This window comes from Lichenostomus cassidix, chromosome 14 (assembly GCF_008360975.1).
Source record: "Lichenostomus cassidix isolate B80296 chromosome 14, HeHo_3.0, whole genome shotgun sequence".
NCBI lineage: Eukaryota > Metazoa > Chordata > Aves > Passeriformes > Meliphagidae > Lichenostomus > Lichenostomus cassidix.
The window spans coordinates 11,276,979-11,299,466 of record NC_139495.1 but is presented as its reverse complement, the minus strand read 5'-3'; the positions used below and the strand labels follow the sequence as shown (position 1 = coordinate 11,299,466).

The following is a 22,488-nucleotide window of genomic DNA, read 5'->3' as shown; positions in this document are numbered from 1 at the left end:
CAGTACTGCAGCTCACACTGAGCTCTTTGGAGCATAATTACATTGCTGGCTCTCAAATTTAAACTCAGTCACAGGTGGGGAGTTCAGATGCAGCATCAACAAGCATGGATCAGAGCATTTCTGAATGTGAGCTCTTCCAGAGGATTTTATATTCTTGGTCTGTCCAGGAGCTAAAGTTTTGCAGAGGCTGTTATCATCTGTGGCATTTGGGTTTTGTGCTGATTGCTCACCTTCAAACACAAGTTGTGCTGCAGGACAGATACATTTGTGGGATGGCTGAGGAGTCTCCTGGAGCTGAAATGATCATCTGTGCAAGCAGGGGAAATTGAGGGAGCTTCTCAGTTTTCTGAGTTATATTTGGTCCTTTCCAGTAAAAACTAAAGTTAGAAGCTTACTTCTAAAGTTAACATTTCTGTCTCTGCTTAATCTGCTCTCTCATCTTCCCTTCCTTAACATGATTGATTGCAGCATTCCGAAAACAGCAACAGAGCTCTTTGGCAGCTTGAGATTTTGAATTGTGCTGTAGTGGCAGGAACAGTTGGCAAGGGTTTCTGAAAGGTTAATCCACTGAGGATTTATGGGTTTGTGTTACAGAGAGTGCAAACATTATTTGTGTTGTCGTGCTATAAAACTATAATCTGACATTGATGGTTATTTTGATCTTGCTTATTTTTCAATGAATGGGAATTACATAATAACAATTTTCCTATGCAGATCTTGAAGTGGCTTAGAAAAGGCAGGGAAAGTCTTTCTGCCAGGGGAGGGAGGCAGGGAGGCTCTCAAGGTCAAACAGTGAGCAGAGGATGGAAACTGCATGACAGCTTTTGGCATCCATTGTGCTGTTCTCTGATGAGCACTTCCAGCTTTCTCTGCCCCCTGTCCCAAGCCATTTAATGTTATTTTACCTGTCCAGAACCAAAGGAAAACAGTTCCAAAATGTTTTATTCCTTTGGTCTCTGTGTGTTTATTAGCATGGCTTTGTTCAGTCATCCCATTCCTAACAGGCCTGGCTTGTTTTACACTGTAAAAATTAGTTCCTATATTTAAATCCCACATCTTTTCTTGCAGACCTTCAGCCTCAGGGAAATGAGAGTCAGTGTCAGGAGCTTTTTCAGCATTTGATGTGATACTAAAAACAAACACCTTAATAGAGGGGAATTGTTTTACTCATTATTATCACTTAAATGCTTTGCAATAGTGCCAGGAGCATGAGTCAGCACAAGATTGGACATTCAGATAAATATCAAGACTGCATGGAGTAAACATAAATTCAGAGGAATTTAAATGTCCAGGATGCTCTTGACAGTGACTGCTAACCAGTGACCCAGGGAGCATCTAACCTTATATCATAGTCATTACCTTTTTAAGACATCACTGAACAACGTAGTTGGGTGTTCTGTCTACAGTGTGTCAGACAGAGAAAGGGTTCCAAAAATAAGTGAGAGGTCAGAGAGGGCAATCAGAAAAGAGAAAGTTTGGGCAGAAAATAATTTTCTTTTATAATAAAGAAGTTCTCTTCAAACTTTGGTCTGAAATCAGGGCTGGTTCTTATTTAGTTTGAACCAGTTTGCTTGTCTCTAATTAAGAGCATTACTTGTCTGTAAGTCCAGTGGGAATGTTTTTGCAATCTGTGCTCAAAATTTAAGTTAAACAGTTTACCTCTGGGAAGAAGGAGGGCAGATACAAAACTCAACAAACCTGATATGCAGCTAATAAGGTAAACATGCAAGAAAACAGAATTAAAATGTGGTGGTTTGATATCAGTAAGAAGGATTTGGTCATTTAGTAGAGAAGAAGTAAGCTCTGACCTTAGAGCTGCCTGTGAGGGACCAGTTCATATCTGCGCCTAGTAATGGTGAGAAATTCATCTCAGCTCCCACCTCTTGAACAGCAAATATCTGTGAGCAGACACTCACCTTGGAGTGACTGACTTCCTTCACTCTTCCCTGCAAGGCCATGAGGCCACACTGCATTCAACAACATCATTTTGTTGCTGGCTACATTTCTTTCTAAACTCTCTCAGAACAGTGATCTTCAAATTAGCTGTGACACTGGAATGCTAATATCAGTGTGTCAGTTTGGTATGTGTGATCCAGAGCTATGAATTGGTACCTCTATTCTATGTTTCATCTCCATAAGGCTAAACTCTATAATCTTCTATATTCAGCTGGGAAATGTTGGATACTTGCTTTGCTTTTGCCATAATGTTCCCCTTCCTGGCAAAGCCAAGCGTTTTAGGTCTCATCTGTTCATCACACACTGTCACTTGAGCATCAGGCAAAGCACACATTGATTTCTTCCCCCGTACTCCAGGAGCAAAGTGATTATTGTCTTGTTAAAAGTGGACATGAAAAGGAACTGTGATGACAGTGAAAGATAGAATTGTTCTATCATTAACCCTGTTAAAGAAAATAGAAGAGAATTTTACTGGAAAGCAGTGGGGGGGCTGAGAAGGAGATGGGCAAGAAGTCCATTTCCTTCTTGGCTCTATGAAAGGAGTTAAAATAACAATATTTGGAGAACAGTCACTACTAGCACTTGGATATTTGACGCTCACCACAGAAATTCCATATTCTAAGCATATGGAACAATTGCAGCCTACTGGGTTGATATGTTGGCAAACATTGACTTCCTAATGGCAACTGCTGTGCAAGTGACAAAAATGCCTCTGTGCCTTCTGGTGTGAGGAAACTGTTTAAGCAACAGACTCTTGGCATGGCTCAATGTGCTGGAGGAGCCACTCCTGCACTGGCAGCTCTGAGAAATATCTGGAATAACTGCCACCAGGGGGGAAACTCGTGGTGTCCTCAGCAGGAACTCAGCCATGGCAGAGCTGTGGACTCCACCTGAAGCAAGCTCAGTCAGCAGAAACCCACAGCCAGCATGGCATGACATCGAGGTGTGATTTGCAAGTGCCACAGTGGTGTCAATTTGCATGGTAGTGTTGAAACCATCAGCCACTCTTTTGTTTCTGAGATGTGTCTGTTCCTCAAGATCTCTTGAGCATTGTCTTAGCTTTCTGTCCAGCTTGTCTCAGGAGCTTTAGGTTTCATGGCCATGGTGTTTGCTGTAGGTGTATCTTCACCCTGGCCTCTAAGGGACAGAAATCAGAAGTAATATTCTTATTTTCCAGATGGAGAACAGAAGCATAAAAAGACTTAATGGTCTTGTCAGAGCTCATGCAGGAAAACCATGAGCTTTTTGAAAGTAGGTCCAAATTTCATAAGGTTTTACCTGTTCTAGGGTTCTAGTTTGTCTTGTCTTTCCTTTCACCTTCCTCTTCTTGTTTCCTCTACACTCAGCTGATGTTTGAAATCATATTTGCTCTGTTCCATCCACCTATAACAAACTAAAAGATATGGTGGATTGCGAATTGTCACTTTCCTTTCCCCAGCTAACCTCAGAAAATGGTTCCAAAACTTAGATATGGCTTTAAATATTTCATACCTGAAAATCACATTACCTGTGTAACACTTAAATAAGGAAGCTGCTTGACTTAAAATTTTTAATTAATTTATATTAAAAAAAAAAAAGGAAATAATCTAAATGTGTAAATAGAAAAGATAGATATCATTTGTAAAGTGATGGTACTGTCAAGTTGAGATAATTATCCCAGAGGAGTCATTTCATATCTATAAACACAAAGGGCCAAGCTAGTTATCTGAAAATAGCTCTGAATGTTATCAAGAGTAGCTTGAACTTTCTAGTTTGGTTATAAGATACACAATGCCCTCTAGTTCTTATTCATGGTAGTATTGTCACTTTAGAAGGGAAATTCTAACACCTCCAGCTCTGGTAAAATCTGTGGAGCCCAATCATATATAGCAGTTATTTAAAGGTCATTTATTTTGATTTAGTTGAAATTATTTTGAGAGGCTGGATGCATCAATTATAAATTGGAAGCTACAATAATCCTCCTCTAGATTTAAAACTCAGGTAGGCTGAACTCTTGACCTCATTGTTTCCTGCTTCCATACAGCTCAGAGACGCTTGCAACTTAAATTGAAATTGCCCTTCTACATAATTAACTTCTGCCTGCAAAAATTTTGCACCTTTGTAGGGAAGTTCAGTAGCAGAGCTTTAATGTCATGTTGTGGTTTAATCTCAGAGAAGCAATTACTGTTGCTTGGTTACTAGTGCCATTGCTAGCTCATTTTTAAACCAAAACCCAAGCTAATAGCACATAGTTTCAGGTTTAAGCCTTAATAGAAGGTGCAAGTGAGGGTTAAGTCTGATTTATGTCTTTGAACTTTTTTATCAGAGTCTGGTGGTTTTTCTCCTTCTGTACAGGTGCAGGAAATATTTTTCAGTGGGCTGTAATTTTGGTATTTTTTTCCTGATGTATTCTTGTAACTTCCAGGGGATTTTTGTCAGTAGGATAAAGTGCTGATAGCTACAAGGGTTCCAGTGCTGACCACAAGCTGTGAGTTCAAACAACAATGAAACTTAAAGCTTATGAAAATACATGAAAAAAAGTCCATGAAAACACAGCTGATAACCTTGTGTGGAAACTGATGGTTTCAGGGTCTTGTCCTAACGATGGGAAATGGCTCTGTTTTGGCAGGGAAATTTAATAGATTTCAGAATTTTTGCAATGTGGGTTTCAGTAACACGGACAGAGGGTCTGCTGGCCTTGGATTGGAGCAAAGGAAGCCTCCCATTGATTTCGTTGGAAATGTTGGCTAAGTCTGTGTGCCAAATATTGTAACAGTGTTAAGAAAGCTAACAGGAATTTCTTGGCTTGAAGGGTCACCTTCAATTTTTGTATTTGTTCTTGCATTAGTCAGATGGGCATCGAGATAGCCAATAGGTGTTTGGCTCAAATGTTATTTTTTGGAGACACCCTTCCTTTCAAATAGAGACATTCAGAAATCTTGACCTGAGACCTGATCAGAAGATAGACATGGTGGGAAACTTACACTGCTGGGTTTGAGTGGAGCATGAAATTGAGGTAGACAGCCACAGATATCCCAAACCCTCTCATTAATTCATCTCCAACCCATATTTCATGTCCAGTAGTGCTCTCCCTGTTGTGGACTTGTCAGCCTTCCCTCATGGAAGTGAAGAGTTTAACTGGGACTTTCCTCTTGTGCTGGTTGTAAGTCTCCCTGACTTCAGGTAGAAAACTCATGAATTCTGCAGATTTATACCCAAAGTTATTCCAGTACTCTGAAACTGTAAATTATACCTCCCTTCATAACTTCTCCCCTTTCACAGGAGGCAATTTTAATACCAGGTCAATAAAGTGTTTCTCTCGTGAATGAGGATATAATAAGATCATCAGTAAACTAAGGGAAAACACAAGCTCTGGGCATGGTGCATGTGATAAACAAAGCTTGAAAACAGAGCAAATTCAGACTTATTGCTGAAACTGAAGATGAATTACATCCTTAGTCTGCCCTCCTAGAAAGAACTTTAAACTTCAGTTAAAGCTCAAATGCTAACCATGATGTTTTTCTCCTCCTATAGATTTCTTTTCCCCAGTCACAGTTATCAGGATGTTTACAGTCTTGCATAGATTTGCAGATCCTTGTAAACAGAAAGTACCATGTACTCTCATTTTGCTTAATGTTTTAATTATTTTTATACTTTTTCTGTGTTTAATTGTTTCTGATTCCTTGTTGCTGGATTTGAGAGTGTAAAGCTGGGGCTCCAGTATTGTCACACAGAAAGATGTGCATTGCTGATATCCATGTGAAGATCAGAAGCTTCTTGCGTGCAGGTTTACATGTAACCAGGTCCTGGAAATTCACATTATAGGTGTAAAGGGTGGACTTATGAGACAGTTTCTTTGCATAAAGTGTCTACATACAGTTGACCATCTTAATTGTCTAGAAATATGCTGTCCTTAAAGAGCACTGCATTGAAAATGCTCTGGAACTCAGAATATTTGGAAAATGGGAGGACACAGGACTGAGCAACTGGCCTGGAGCTCTCCTTTAGGAGGCCTGCCTGCCTTAGGATGTGAGTTTGTATTTGTCTGGAGCAGTGATCACTTCCATTATTGTTTTCTTGTAATCCATACAAATGAGCTTTACTTCAAATCTCTGCCATTAAAACAGAAAATGAGAGACCTTCTGTCACGATGGGTAAACACTCAAGAGTTACAGCCTTGAAATGAATCTTTGATCTGCAAAAGGCAGCTGGGAAGCCTTTTGGGGCAAGTGAAGTGCCAGGGTGCTGCTGTGGCCCCATCCCTCAGGATGAGCAGACTCTGGCCGTGGAGAGGAGCAGCAGCAGCCAGTGGGGTCTGTGCTGCAGCACCCCCAGCCCTGCTCTGGTGATGAGCATTCACTCCTGGTTTGCCCCCCTCAGCCCCCCCAGCCAGCTGACTGATGATTTAAACTTGGCTTGTGAAGCACCCAGATGTCCAGCTCCAGGAGGAGTCTCTTCAGTAGAATCATCTCCTTGACAACTCATTTTTCTTTGTCTGTTTCTTGGCTTCATAGCAGGGACCTGCCTGCGTGTCTGGTGTGGGGTTTGACTGCTGCAACTCTGCTTGATCCTCCTTGATGTATTTTATTTTCCCCTAAGCTTATTAGAGGTGTTATTGCCTACAGTATAGGTCTCGGGGAGGAAGGAGTGGGTTATGAATCATGTATCTGAAATGAGAAAGAGCTTCTCCTTTCCAGAATGAGTTTCTGGGGTTTTTAATGTATCAATAGAAACATGCATGAAGCATGTGGAATGTGGAAAAGTATCCTTAGTATCCCTATGTATATTAGACATAGGAGTTTTCTAAGACTACAACAGCAGATACCTGACAGGAGCAAATACATCCAGGGGAGCAAAAGGTCCAGTTCTAGTGTCCTGCACAGGAGGAGCCTGGGCTGGTGATGTGAAGTCAGGCAAGTCGAAGTAGAGCTACCTGCAGAGGGTTTTGCTCTCTGGGGTGGGTGCTTGGTACCTTCCAAAGCAATACAGAGGTGGAATTTTGTCTCCAACTGTTCACCCAAAGCTACTAATTGCATTTAGAAGTTGCCATCCTGCATGGTCTTGTGTACTGATTGTTGACAAATTCTCTCTCCTCAGGAACTATGCTTTTGATCTTCATTCTTTGTTATGGATAACCAGACCATGATCTGCACATTTATCCCTCCCATGCACTCCTAGTGTGACAGTCCTCCCTTGCTCTCCCTGCCTGTGGATGAGAGCACTTTGGGTCCAATAGCAGTGATGGGACATTGCATTCACTCCTGTGCAGCAGTGATAATCTGTATTTTGGTGCTAATAGGAATTTATCTAGATGTGCTTAAAATTGTAGATTCCGATGACAGTGGCAGACTTTTTAATGATAGCACATCTATCCTTTCAGAGGCATAATGTAAGACAATGGAAACAGGACTCTGAAAGCCTCATTGCATACTTTCTGTCCCAACCTTAATTATGGGTACCTCTTATCTGTACCCAAGAAAGGCAGTTCTTTCAGGTGGGAAGCTCAGCCTGCCCTCCAGGTCATGGCATGCCTCTGCTACTATGCCTGGTTCAATCTCATCCTCCTCTGATGCTCCTCAGGAACTCCTAAAGATGCCCTGGGTACACTTCAGTGTCAGGATGGTGTGTTTAGACAGAAGGTAATCTACCAAGGGAGCTCTCACATGTGCTATTCCTTGTCAACACAGACACCAAGAAAGAGATTATTTACAAATCTGTGGTGTACAATTATGATACATCCAACCTGTGATGGATTGTGCCAGTCAGACTACTATGCTGTGTCCTTGAGACTGAACCATCTCCTTGCCTTGCTAATCATTTTGACTGCTTGTCTCTAAGCTGAACTGATTCGGATTCAGGTATTTTTTGAATCAGACAGCTGAATCCCCAGAAACCACGGAGAGAATAAAAGTCTTCCTAATAGCCCTGCAATATCAAAGCAATATAGTTTCCATGCTTATAAATTGGTTGGAAGTACATGTCCCATTGGTAAAACTGCCCACCAGCACTCCTCTCTAGGTGGTTTCTCAAGCCTTCACCTTCTCTCCTCACAATGAGTGTCTCATGCTTTCAGCAGGACTTGGGGAGTGTGAGGTTCCTATGAAATCCTATTTATGATGATCTTGCATTGCCTACACAGATAACTTTGCTGTGCCAAAATGTGGCAAGCCTTACACACCCCTGGATCCTCTCCTGAGCTCCTCAGGGAGTGACAGCCACAGGGGCAGGCTGTGTGCCCTGTGCTGCTCTGGGGGCACATGGCACCTCTCTTTTGGGAAGGGCAATTCTGCAGGGCCCTGAGGAATTACAGAGTCCTGTAGAAACAAACACATTTCTCCTGGCATCAGCAGAAAGCAGATGTTAACCTGATCAATTATCGATGAGGCAGAAGGACAATATGCAAATTGTAATAGACTACAAGCAGCATCTTGTATGTGGTGAAAAATAGAAAAGGAGAGGGAGCTTTGGTAGATGAAACAGAAATAAAAAATATACAGGCGTATGAAGCCCTCAGTATTCCAGGATATATTTCTGCAAAGCAGCAAATGAGCCACAATTCACTATTAAAACTGAAATGCGTTTTGCTGGCTTTACTCAGCCCACTAATTGCCCATGAAAATTCAGGTCTGGTATTTGACACATTAATTACTCAAAAAACATTTACACTAGGGTTTGCAGAAAGGAACAAAGAGAAAATGCAACTGAGAGAATAAAAAGCTGGAAAGCGAGGGGAGGAGGATTTGAAGACAGGTCTTTTGATGCATTAATCACACGATTTTCTCTGGGGCCAAGTGCTAAGTGCTGGAACATGTGGAATTGAGCAAATGCCCACTAGCTGGACCAACACAGAGTGAGGAATGGCAGCTACCCAGCAGGAATGGTCACTGCTGCACCCACAACACCATTTGTGCTTAAGTTTTTGTGAGATGTAGAGGGGAAAGCATCCTGGAGTGCAGAGACCTTCAGGAAGTTTCCACTCAGCCACTGCGGTTCTCCAGGGATGCAAGGAACAGCTGATGTGACAGCATTGTTCCCACCAGGTGTCCCTGACTGTCCTCTGCAGGGCTGTGTCTTGGAAATAGTGACTTTTGAAATGTAATCACTGCTATCAGGGCATTGCCTACAGCAGACTTATCACCACTTCCTAACTCTGAGATGGCAGGCACTAGTGGAGAAACTGGGTGGTAAATCTAGAAGAGAGGAAGGGAACATGAGTGATGTGCTGGTGATTACACCTCATTACAAAACCAATGCCATTTACATAGGAGTAAATAAGAGCTTAGGGGAAACTTGGTCTTTATGAAGCCTCTGAGGAATAAAAATGAGTATTTTTTCTCTCCCAGGTTCTATTGATTGCGGTGTAAAGAGTATTTATATTGTGTGCCAGAAAGGAGGGAGGGAGGTTGGTTGCTGTGAGGAGAATTAAGGCGTGAGTTACTATTGAAATTAGTACTCTTTATCGACTCAATCCAGTCATCTCCAACCATTACAGTTTCACAGAAATGTTAAACTGCTTTAAAACTTTCATTTCCCCTTTAAAACTAAATTACTTTTGTGTTTTCTCTAGCAGTAGTGCCACCATAAGGCAGGCAAGTTACAGTAGAGCAAACATATAAACAACAATCAAGGCATAATTACTAAATGGGAATCACACTTTCTAATGCTGCCTCTCCCAGCCCAGCTCTGTGTGTACTGTAATGGAAACTCTCTCCTGCTATTTGCAATTCGGTTCTTCAAGCAGATGTCGGATATGCTTGAGCAGTTTGGGATTGTCTGGTTCACTGATTATGCAGTTCAATCCAAAGCTCTTTTACTTTTTCTCTTAAATTAAGAAAAGTCCTTTTTAGGGGTAGATGGGAAACTCTGAGTAAAATAATAAAACACGTGAATATTCCTTCTATTATCTGTAGCTTTTACTGAAAATGGAAATCTTATTTTGGATTGCAAGGTTCACTTTCCTCATTTTCCTACTGTTACCTGATGTTTCTGTCTCAGTCGTGAGCATTAATCTAAATTATGATATGCTTTCTATGGAATGACACAACCAAATTCATCTTGGGCAAGAAAGACTATGATCCCCTAAACTCTGCTTTACAAAATGTGAATTTTGCTTCGGTTTCAGATGGCTTTTCAAAATCTGTGGTGCATATCCCATTAGAGCATAGCTTCTGAACTTTTCGAGATTTATTCATCACGAATCGCCCTGTTCCTGTTCATCTTTTGATATTTGTCCTTAGAAAGAATTCACACTGTGCAAGTTTAAAAACTCAGAATACTAAAGGAAAGGGTCACAAATCACAAGGGTTTTCAGGTACCTCTAGATACCACAGCCTCACAGAGCTTCTCTCTAGACAGAGATTGGGTTAAACTTTGACTGCAGAATTCAAAAATTACTGTTGCTGTAAAATATTGAGCTGCATGCTTTTAGTCTCATTTATTTCTATTGTTACAGAGCTTAAAGCCCTAATCAAACAGCAAGCACACCATTTTGGCAAGGCACTGTACATTAAAAGGGGAGAAAATATTCCTGTTCTCAAAGAACTTCAAATTTGCATCTCAAGGGGGAAATAGAGGAGAGCAAGAAAAAAATCTAAGCAGTAAGAGAGATGCAGTGGTGTCAGGACACCAGCAGGTTGCAGTGGGTTTTGTGTGGTTCATGTGTTTGCTTCATGTTCTAAGGGATATTTGGAAATGCACTTGGTGAGTGGTTGGTTGGCAACAGAACTGGTGCTAAACTTTCTTGGGCAGGAGCTGATATGTTAAGAAATAACAGATTAGATGTTGGTGACAGCAACAAGCATCATCCCGACTTTGTTAGGCAGAACCATGTTAATCCAGGGCTGAGGCAGTTTGGCCAAATTTCCAATATCTGTGCCCAGTTGCAGAGGATTCCATGGTTTAATAGGAGGTCAGATTTCAGGGTTTGCTCAGCAGTGAGTAGGACTGGCTGCTGGTTTGGGTGTCTTGTACCAGGGCTGGGGATGGAGCTGGGATGGAGAGCAGGGTTTGCTGCTCCTGGAGTCACAGAGGATGGGACAGACAGAGTCAGTGAGTGCTCTGTACAAACCAGGACTACTCATCCCTGTCACAGCATGTGCCATCCTGCACATCCCTGCCCAGGGCTCAGCCTTTCCAGGGCTCTCACCTAGACAAAATAAGCAAATTAAACATGCCTACTGTGCCTCCTTATTCTGCTGCCCTCCACAACTGCATGCTCTGCCTACAGCAAGCACTGACTGCCAGCTGGAAGCTTCCAAGGGCAGGAGCCTCAGTGCAGATCTGGCATCTTCAGTGCCCAGGTGGTGTGAGCTCAGTGGGTGGAGGAATGTGTTCAGAACACAGGGAAAGAGTATTTTTGGGGGCTGCCTTTCCAGGTGGGTCAAAAACTTTGCTGTTTTCAGCTGCCATTGCCCGTTATTCTGGATCTGGGATTGGGGAAGGGGGTCATTTCTTTCCTGATCAATATTTTTCAGCAGATGAAAAGATAATTTCAGTTTTCTGGGATCATAATCGCAGACTAAAAATTCACTAAAAAAATATACCAAAAAACCCAACAAAAATCAGCTAAACGTTGTGATCAGTTGAGCCCAGAGTTTTCAGATGCTGGGTTTCACCTCATAAAGATGGATGAAAGGAGCTGAATATCTCGGTTCTTCAATCTGTTCTTAAATCTCCATCCCAAGTGCAGTCAGATATAATCACGATGCCAATACTGGTAATTTATCATTAAAGTCACAAATAACCACTTGACATTGATAGAGAAAAAGAATGTCAGAGCCCATCAGTGTGCCAGGCAAGAGTCCTTACACAGAGACATTCCTCAATTAGGCATTGCACTGGAGTAACTCAGACTTGACTTTCCCACACTTCCAGTCACAAGCACTTTCTGTGAGTGAGAGTGGAATCCTGCACCCAGTGAGGGCTGTGTCTGTGACAGGAATGCTCTAAGCAGTAACAGACAGATTTTAAATCAATTAACACTCACAGAAAATGGGAACTGCTGAAAGGCAGCAAATCTGCCCAGAAATGGGAAGACAGGCTTTGTTCAGAGACCACCCCCCCCAGCTCTGTTTGTCCTCTGCAGAAAGTTATTTAAAAGCCTTAACAAGACCTTTGGAAACAGTTGGGTATAACCCTTGAGAAAATAATTTTCTCTTTTTTTTTTTTTTTTTTTACTTTTTCAACTTTGAGAAAAATATTCTTGTTAAAACTGAGCTTTGTTTCACCGCTGGGAGTGAAGTGGTTGTTTCATAAGCCCTCATCTAAGAGGATCTTATGCAATAACTGAAACTAAAACACATTCAAGGGCAGTAAAGGAACCAAGGAAATGTGCAGCTGGACATAGTGAGACGTAGAGGGAGACTGCCTATAATTTATTTTGCAGTGTAATTGCTGTCTGATAGTCTCTAAGGATCTATGTATACTTTGATCTCTACAGAGTTGAGAGCCAAACCTAATGCTGCACATATATATGCAAATAGATATAAACTTTAATGTTCAGGGGCATTGTGTCATTCACAAAATATAATGAGCCAAATTATCCTTTTCTTATAGCGTGAGGCCAAAATTCAGCAAAGCATAGCAGCACACACTTAACTTTCATTCTGAAGGCAATGACACTTAGATACATGCTTAAAGCTTTGCTGAATCAGACTGGACTTAAGCATCTGCTTCCACTGAGATGTGCACTGGAGGGAGTTGTTTATTTGGAACTTAAAATACTGTTCTATTCAGAGTAATAGAAATTACAGTATTTCCTTTCTGTCTGGAAAAGAAGTATGGGAGAGAATCTAGTTTGTTCCTCAGATGAGCCCATTTTACAAAAACATCAACATGGACTGAGTGACCCCATAAAGTGTGTGCTGCTCCTTTGAAGTCTCAGACACAGGGAACAGCAAACCAGTCTTGGATGAAGGGAGCAGCGAGCCAGTCATTTGAGCTGGAATGTTCACCAACTTGCTTTCCTTCTTGACAACAGCAGTTCTTTTTAATTAAGCTGCAATATTGTCGGAGGGCCTGAGGGACGGGCAGGACACATGGCAGGGTGTGCTCCTGCAGCAGGGACAGCCAGCAGCTCCCTGGGCTGTGGCAGGCAGCAGGTGAGGGAAGCCATCCTTGCCCTCCGTTTGGCACTGGTGCATCTGGAGCTGGGTGTGCTGGGCTGGCTGCAAACACACAGTGACAAAATGGAGCCAGCATGGCACCAAGGGACCAGGGCTGGACATGCCAGGGATGAGGAGAGGCTGAGGGGATTGTGATGCCTGATGATTTTTTGTCCTTTCTTTTCATACCCTTTTTATACATTTTTATATCCTTTCCTGTTCCTTGTACCCTTCACAAACACCTCTTGCACCTTAGCCCTACATGTTTATAACCCTTGTAGTGTGATATTTAGCTTAGTTTGGGGGTTCTCCAGGGGGGAAGAAGAAACATTTATAACTATCTCAAAACTAGAGGCTCCAACCTTGGACAGAGCCTCCTCTCTGGAAAATGTTTTTATAAACCAGGCTGTAGTCTCATTTGCGGGGGGTAATTAGAATAGGGGAACAATTACTTCATTTGTTAGGTTTCTTATTGGGGGATTTTAGGTAGATATGCTAATTTGTGAGGTCCATAAATCTGTATACGCATTGTACACGAGGTGTGCTCCTCGCTGTTATTCCACCTTTGATAAGGGTGCACCTGGGATCCTATTAAACCAGGGGAATACCCTTTTTCCCTATACTGCTGTGTCTGCCTCATATTTTACCAGCTTTTAAGGCATCAGTTGCTCAGCCTGGAGAGGAGGAGGGCCCCAGAAGGGCTCTACAGCTGCCTAGGGTGGGACCAGGCTCTGCTCAGAGGGGCACAGGGAGGAGGCAACAAGCACAATAGGCTTGGGAAATGCTATCCAGACATATGTAGGAGCTTTTTCCCCCTGTGAGTGATCAATGAGGGTCCTTGGATCCCCAGCTGCTGTGTCCAGCCCTCTCTGCCTACCCCTGCTTTGGGCAGGGGCTTGGACTGGAGATCAACAGCAGTCCCTTCTGATCAAAATTATTGTGTGGAGAAACTTTTTTTTTTTTTTTTTTGTAAAAAACACCCCTACGGTCTCACAGTTCTTTTAACTTCCTTAGCAGTGTTAAATCTGCTTGTGTTGCACACATTTACCCCAAGTCAGCACTTTTGTCACTGTCTTTGTGTTTAAATGAAGTGTTCCGACCTGGAGCCATTTGGTGAGAGAGGAAAAGTAATTATGCACCAAGCTCTTGTCGACTGCAGATTTCCCGCTCATTTTTATGTACCTAGTGATAATCTAACTCTCATAAAATTTAAGCACTGCTGCAATGCTAGCATTTCCATTTTGCTTGGTGAATTTTTTTTGTTAATACTCTGCTACCAATTTACTTGAAAGAGAAGCCAGAGTCTCTTTTTACAGATAACACGTCTAAATTTTTCTTTTTTATGATAGCATGTCTAAATTTTGTTCTGATACTCCCAGAAACAGTAAATTGGGTGAAAAAGTCACTGGATTTTCTTTTGTAATGTTCCTCCCAAAGCAATCAGTTGGATTATTATTCATCTGCTGACTTAAAAGTAATGTCACTCCCTGAAACTCCTGTTCAGGCAAACTGAATTATTCCTGACAAGGATTCATCTGTGCCAGAGCCGAACATGCAACAGTCATTGAGAGAATATGGAGATTTAGCTGCTTCTTTTAACATAGGCAGGGTAATGAGAGCCCATCTCACCTGTGCACTGCAGAAATCCATGAGTAATTAAGGTAACCAGCCTTGATTTGTATTTGGAAAAGCTGAGTGCTTGTGTGTGGTGCTCAGAGAAATGATCTGGAAATGAATGAATACAACTACATCGGTATTCAGCATTATTTGCTGCCATGGAGCGAAACGGAGGAGAAAACAAAAATATGGAAATGAGAAGAGTAGGTAATGTGAGAGACATCAGAAGGACAAAATCTTTGTGAGGAGCATAAGAGCAAGGACAATTTCTTTCTGTCGTCTTCCCTCTTCTATAGAACAGTTGATGCTCTTTCTTGAAAGAACTTCAGGTTCAGTTTTTAATTAAAACTTATGTATATGCAAAAATTTTGGCAAACCCTTGGAGATTTTCTTTCAGGAGATTTCTAAATCAAACCTGTATGATAAAGAAACAGGAGTGATTATACAAACTTATCCACCCTGTTTGTGCACAGACTCATCCTTCTCTTCTGAGGCACGTTTAAAAATAAACTTTCCCTCTCTATCAGATTGCCACTTTATTAATTCAGGTTTAGGACTGCATCTGTGTGTTTGTACAATACTTATCACACCTTGATACCGTTAAAAAGAAATCTGTAGTTGTGATACAAGCACCATCCTTAGAACTACAGTGAAAACAGCTCTCATGTAAACCTGGCAGGACAGCTAGCACTGTTATTGCTGCTCTGGGGACCAAAGGGGGAAACCAAGTCAGACAGAGAAATTACTTGGCTGCCCACCAGACAAGTCAGGAACAAACCTGAGGCTTCACCCACGTAGACAAGTCTGAAATTTTTCAAGTCCACTTCTAACTCTGGCCACATTTGTACAGTTGTTGGGCTGCATTTCTGTCTTTGAGCTTCGTAGCACGAACATCACCTTTGTCAGCACACCCACTGCTAAACTCCGTCCAGCCGATGACTAATGGAGCAATAAAAAGTCTCCACCACTATTAAACTCTGCATTCCTAGAAGGTCAAAGCCTAGAGGACTTCATAACTAGGTTCACATAAAACACTAAGCTTCCTCCTGTTGCTGTAGTGAGTTAGCCATGAGGTTATTTTTGTGCTGTATCCTCAGCAGTACTGCAGAGCATCTGAGAGCAGCGAGGCTGGGGATCCCACAGCCCCCCAGCAGCTACAGCTGAGCCTGGGCTGAGGTGAATGAGCTGCATTTGTACAGCCCATCCCCAAGGGCAGCCACCTCTGAAAGCCCAATGTCTTTTATATTTTGTTCTAAGGATGAGAGAAAAGTGGTGCTCATGAAGATGAAGAGGGGAACAGCAGAAAGAGTCTGCAGGGTTCAGGGAAATCTCTGAAAGTCAAGTTGGAGAATCAAATTAATTTGTAAGGTTGGATGCAGTCTGAGAGGATGAGTGGATATCCTTTATGACACCATGAGTTTGTGTCACGAGGGGGAGCAGATTGAGCTGTTTGGGTTGTGCTCTATAAATGGAAAGCACCAGGATCTGGTCTCTTTTTCTGGCACACTATTTTGAGGCTTTTAGACACGCCAGTTGTGTTAACATGTGGTCGATGGGTGTGATGAGTCAGTCTGGAGAACCTGTGAATACACAAAGTTCTTCAAGTGCTCATAGCCTCAGGTTTGGTCCTGAGCTCTGTCCATGACAAACCTCTGACTTACTGTATACATCCAGAAATTTTCTTTCAAAACTATTAGCTCCAAAACCAGTCAGGGAATAGGAAACTCACACTCCATTTTCTTAAAAGTAAAAAAATTTCTCACTAAGGGCAGAGCAAATCTCTGTATTTGGCATCCTTTAGTCCTTCTGGGGCAGTTTCAAGCTGTCCCCTTAGGGGCACAGTTTACTAACCTAACCCTCTGGGTAAAACATTCACCTCCAGGAGAGTCTGGAACTTTTGGTTATTACAATACATATGTAAGGTGGCTGATGTGTGATTATTTTTCACACATTAAATATTTTCAATAGGTCAAATATTATTTGGGCATTTAAAACTCCTGTCCCTTCCCTTCACAGATGCAATGACCTCTTCCTCTGCAGAAGGAAAGTGCTGTGGTAGAAAAGAGCCCTTGGACATCAAGGGCTGCTTGGCAGCCAAGTTGTGCCAAAGCAAATCTAAACTAATCACCACCACAGCACACTTAGATAAACTCTTTCCTTTTCCAAACCGACTGGCATTTGGCAATTTCAAGCAATGTGACCCCCTACTGGAGCGATCTGAGCTTGTTCTCTCCCGTTCTCAGTTATTAATACAGACACTTTAGTTATCAAAGATTTGACAGGAATGAAGGATTGACCTCCTGCGATTGAAGATGCAGACAATCTCAGCTTGTTAAAATAATAAATGGGCACCTGTCAAAGAGACACTCTGAGCAAATGTGGCCCCTGTAGATATCTCTATTGTAGATTTTCAAAAACTCCTTCTGCTTCCTTGTATGGATATTAATTAATAATAATATTTTCTTTTATTGAGATAGATGGAACTGCTAATTACTGTTTCCCCATGAATCCCTCACTAGTACCATTTATTCTGTAATAATTAAACATCTCAAGGCAAAAAAAATGGTTGGTTAGAAGTAGTTAGTAGTGATTTAAGTGCTGGTAAAGAATTGGCACATAAATTACTGCAAAGAAGGATGTATGACATATCTCTAAAGTGATCAGAAATAACAATGCAGGACCAGGAGTTTTGTTGGGGGCCACTCTGAACAAAGCAGGCTATCAAAAGGGTACCAAACCCCAAAGGGCACAGCTCCCTGGTGTGGAGCAGAACCCACTGGGAGAATTAACACATCATCATTTATCCTCCTGTTCTGAAATACCCTGCAAAAGAGAGGATATCCATCCAGCCTGAGATATAGGACCACCTTTGTGGGAAGAGCTTCATTTTGTACAGGACAAATGACCTTCAGCTTGAGTCACACCAACTAAGAAGTTCCCATTTCCTTTGCTTTAAGCTGCTACTCTTCCCACGAATTTCAGTGACTGCTGCTCTACCAGCATCTGCTCCTTTAACATGAAATAGAGCAGGTTCATGTGGAGCACCTTCAGGGCTCATGTTGTGTTTGAGGAGGCTGAGGACAGCAATTTTCCTCTCTTGGCTATTATTGCTTCTCATGAGTCCCAGCCCCAAGCTGAGTTCCACAAGACAGAATCACAAAACAGTCAAATGATGCATACTCAGCTTTAGCAAAAACAGGCTGAGTGGTGCTGCAATAGGGAAACTTTAGCAATTCATTCTCTTGTGTTCTGTGCAAAGAAATACCTGTAACTAAAGAACAAGGAAGAAAACATCAGTGGAGTTCTCTCAGGAATCAATGTGGTGGCAGAAATCAGACCATTACCTTCGAAATACTGAGAATAAGACCTGAGTAACTTTTTTAACCAACTGAGGACAAAGGAACTGACTCCAGTGTTCATTAGTCTAGCCAATAAAACAGTATCACTGCATCAGAGTCTTACTAAGATTGATGGAGATTGAGGCACAAATTTGATTTTTGTCTATGGCTAATAAAAAATCATTTACCACTTCCCAGCCGGTGCAATATCTTTGGAACTAAAACTAGACCTGGAACTCACTCAGTGAGTATATCATGATCTTCAAGAAATATCTAAAGTTCTTCATTTATCAAAGTATTTCTGATAGATTCCAAGATAGAAGGTTTAAAACAGCCTTGTGAGTATCACATGTGTCTTGGGGAAAGAAGGAAGAGAAGTTCCAATATTCCCAGTATGTTTTTTCAGACTTGGGATTCTCTATTAAGACCCACATAGGCAAATTTTGCACTAACGTACTTATTTGTAGGAGATTTAGGGAAAAACTAGTGATTTACCCTTGTTTCAAAGCAAGCTCCTATTTTGTCTATCTAATAATAGACTGTAAATATTTTAATATTCAATGTAACCCTACGGAAAATCGTAATAGTGGGGTTGAGAATTGTATTGTAAATTATATTTACTATTAACCACCTTGAATTTATTGAAGCCTGTGTGTTATACGCAGGGGCCAATGTTTTGGACTAACCATCATGGTGACTTTGCTCCTTGGGCCTGGCTGCCTTTCTATTAAAGTACCCAAAATGCACAGGAGCACCAGCCAAGCCCTCAGAAAGGATGTAGTATCTCTCCTCCAACAGGAAGAAGTTAGTTAGACTCCTAAATTTGTTTCCTGAGTTTTGCTAGGTTTATCATGATGCTTTAACCTCTTCTTCATCAGAGACTCCAAGCAGGCAATTTTGCTTTTTCATCACTGATTCTTAGCAAACTGCACAAGGTATAAAACGTAAAGATTCAAGTCATATCAACAAGGTCATGGAGCAAATAATGAATGAATGGCACATTGCCTTGCCCAAGTGAAGCTGTCCTTGCACTGGAGCTGCACAGGTGGAATTGCAGCAATGAGGCACCCCCTGCTCAGCACTGACTGAGCTGCAGCAGAGCACAGGGCAGGTTCAGTGCAGCCCTGCCTTTTTCTTCTTGCTGCCTTTAGGTTATTATTTTCATGGACCTTGGCACTGTTCTGAAAGCTAGAACACAATGAAAATAAATATATATGCAGCAGCTGTATGTTTCCTGTTTCATCTTCAGAGAATGGATATTGTCACAGATAAGGAGGAGAATATAAATCATAAAATCATTCAAGTGTGTTACCTTACCAGTACCATCTCTTTGCTGCTACACTGTCTTCCATGACACTGATTCCCTTGGTTTGGAGGAAAGCAGCAATTTCTGCTTCTCACTTCATCAGCTGTCTAACCAGGCAAGCTTTTAAACCCCCAAACACTGTACTTGAAATTCTAGATCTGCTGAATACAATGCCGAATTGCCATAGCCTTTCCTGAAACCAAGGTTTCTTATTTTAAAGCATCAATCAAAATAGGGTGGAGGGGTTTTTTTTACAGCTTTCTTGTAGCATCCATTTTTAGCATAGAAGTCTCCCATGAGATCCCATTCCATGCTGGCAGAAGCTGCACCATCTCTTAGTAACAAAACAGGACCCACCCAGAAGATCTTTCAGACAGGCAAGACAGACTGACCAGGAGTATTAGAAAAGTTCTGCTGTATTACTGCTTTCCAGTTCCTGCTGTGTGTCTTCCTAACAGCACAGAGTTCTTGAGTGAGATCTTTAAGTCAAAACTGTCTTAAGTATGAATGAAAAAGTTTCATTTGAAATTATGAATCATTTCTTCAGCATACCGGGCATAGTTCCTTTGATATCAGTGAGCTAACAAAGAATTACTTTAGCTGAATATACATGATCTGTTCATCCTTTCATTTCACAATGGAACTGCTCAGTTACTGCCAGGGATCCCTTCCTTCCAGGTGTGTGGGGCACTGCAGGGGATTCCCTCCCTCCTGGCCTTGGGGAGGATGGGAGCACATCCAGAGGAAAGCTGCCCACGAAGCAGAACTTGCTCAGATGTGCATCCAGTGTTCTCATATCAAGCACTGGAAATAATAGGAAGCACTTCTGTCCCCAAAGTAAAGTTTACAACGTCTCATAAACTACCAAAGCAGGATGAATACAGAATCAAAAAAAAAAAATCTGTTTGATGGCCAGAGGATCCTGTGAAGGATTCTGCTGCTGGAAGCATCAAGTGGGAGTTGTCCATGTGTGCAGATCTACTGATCTTTGTCTGTGAGGGGGAGAAGAAACACTCAGAGATGGTTCCTAAAGTAGGACTCAACACCCAGGAGATTCCCCATATGTTAAAAGTGCTGTTTAAGGTCTTGTATTGCAGTGCTATGATGTCTGAATATCTTTTTCTTTCTTTTCTTCTCTAACAAGCACTGATAGACCAAGTCCTTCCTTTGGCACTAGGACCAGATAGAGTTTCTCTGCTCTTGCCCTGTCTGCTTAGCTGGGATCTGGCAAGGCTCCTCTAAAGTGCTGAAAAACCAATAAAATCTCTTTCTATTCACCTCTTGGCTCCTCTTGCAGACTGGAGCCACTGACATCTTTTTGCTCTGAGGCCATAACCCCTCACAGACAATGACTTTGGTCACTAAACCTTTTCTAAAAGTGACAAAAGAAAAGAAACACAACTCACTTATGTGATGATCTTGTAAATTGAGCTGTTTCATATTATTCTGAGGGCAGAAATAGCAAGGCTGCTGTTTCATTGCTAGCTCCATTTGGCTAGTGAGAGGCAGTGAAAGGCAGGCCACGTGGCCATTTGTCTTGTTTTATGGCTGGAAATCTTGCATTGAGCTACGGAGGGTTCTGATTGCTTTCATCTTTATGGGGGTTGTTAATCTAAGGGCAGAGGTTGCATATCCTTACTTTAAGCATTGATGAAAAGAATTGACTAAAACCCAGTTGTTCTGGAGTGGTTTAAAGTGTCACCCATTTTTCATTGCCCCTCTTTTTTTTTTCTGTAGGAATTCTGAAATCTATTCAGATGGCATAAAGTCCAAACAAAGGGAAGCCAAGTGTTTTAGTGCAGCGCCCAGCATGCCTTGCAGATGGGTTATAATAAGATGAGAGCTGTCTTTGTCAGAGCTGAATCCATACTTTTCATGTACAACCTTTACAAATTGTGCCCATGTGGCAGAGTTTGAATTACTTTTTTTACAGCTCTAGAAAACAAATGCAAAAATCTTTCAAGTGCATTCAAAGTCATTACGGTTCTTTGCTGAACTGAATCAATTGTCGTAACCTCTGTGGGTGTGTAAAATATGAAATTACCATCACTCTCGTAGTCTTTCTGAGTTTGTAAATTAGAAGGAATTGATTATAGGTGCTTTTGGAAAGGACTCTGGTGTATTAAAAGTGTCTTGATGACAAACAACAATATATTATTTGTAAGATCTTGCTTGATGAAACTGTCTTGTCCACTAATGGCTGTTTGTCTTTGTTATTGTTCTGACTTGCCTTCTAACAAATTGATGTGTGGGCTGAGATTTATCATGTGATGGCTGGAGGAAACAGGAGACTTTGCCCATTAAAGTGGTTGTAATACTTGTTTTATTTGATCATTTCAGATATTTTGAAGTTAGTTAATGTCAATATTTTCCAATTTTTCCCCCAAGAACCAATTTTTATAAATAGTTGCTGTAAATTTATTTTTAAATTAATAAAATAGTCTGGCTTTCACTCTACCTATTTCACTATTCACATATTTTATTCAGAGGTTCTATAAGTTATGTTGCAGCATTTTTCTTTATGTATTAAAATTACTCCATGGTTTGCTATTTTCTTATCACTTTTTTCGTTTGCTTGTTTTCTATCATATTTTGAACTACCTTAATGTATATACCGGGGAATAGTTTTTGGATTTCTGCTTCATAATGTTTTAATTCCAAACCTTCAGCTTCTTTTTAGAAGAACCTGTTCTGCCTGATTTTATTAGAACTGAATTGCTGTTCATTCATTTTCCACTGCACAAATGGCATCTCATGGTTTCACTTAGGCATGACATACAAGAAAAAGTGGAAGACAAAATGGGGGAGAGTTGAAATCATGTCTGTTGATATTATATATATATATATATATATACAAATAAAATTGCAGTTTGGTTTAAAGTCGAGCTCATTTGGATTTTGAATAGTTGGAAACTTACAATACTTTGAATATCCATAGGTGAAAACCTGCTTTTCTGCCTTTTTTTGAATGCCTGCCTTTCTCTGAATACCAGCTGAGTCACCATGTGAGCTTTGACACATTGACCCATACTGGCAATTCTTTATTAGCTATTTGCCCAAAGAAGAGCAAAGAAATTTCGTGGGCCATAGGTACATTAATCCAACAGAAATGTCTTTTAGAAATAATAATATCATTAAATATATATTTTCCATGTTCTCCTCGGTGATGCAGTAGGACCTGATGCATAGC

The 22,488-nt window shown here is 41.3% G+C and overlaps 1 protein-coding gene across 7 annotated transcripts in view; it reads left to right on the top strand.

Moving 5' to 3' along the window:
* Nucleotides 1–22,488, top strand: part of LOC146430868 (uncharacterized) — a 537,765-nt gene that overhangs the window by 487,375 nt on the left and 27,902 nt on the right. For 6 of the 7 annotated variants that reach the window (XR_014855165.1, XR_014855168.1, XR_014855167.1 and 3 more), the window contains one exon: nucleotides 21,036–21,834. The exons of the other annotated variant lie outside the window; for it this stretch is intronic. The gene's annotated coding sequence lies outside the window, so the exon portion shown is untranslated. Of the gene's footprint in view, nucleotides 1–21,035; nucleotides 21,835–22,488 lie in introns of those variants that run through there. 7 annotated transcript variants of the gene reach the window in all.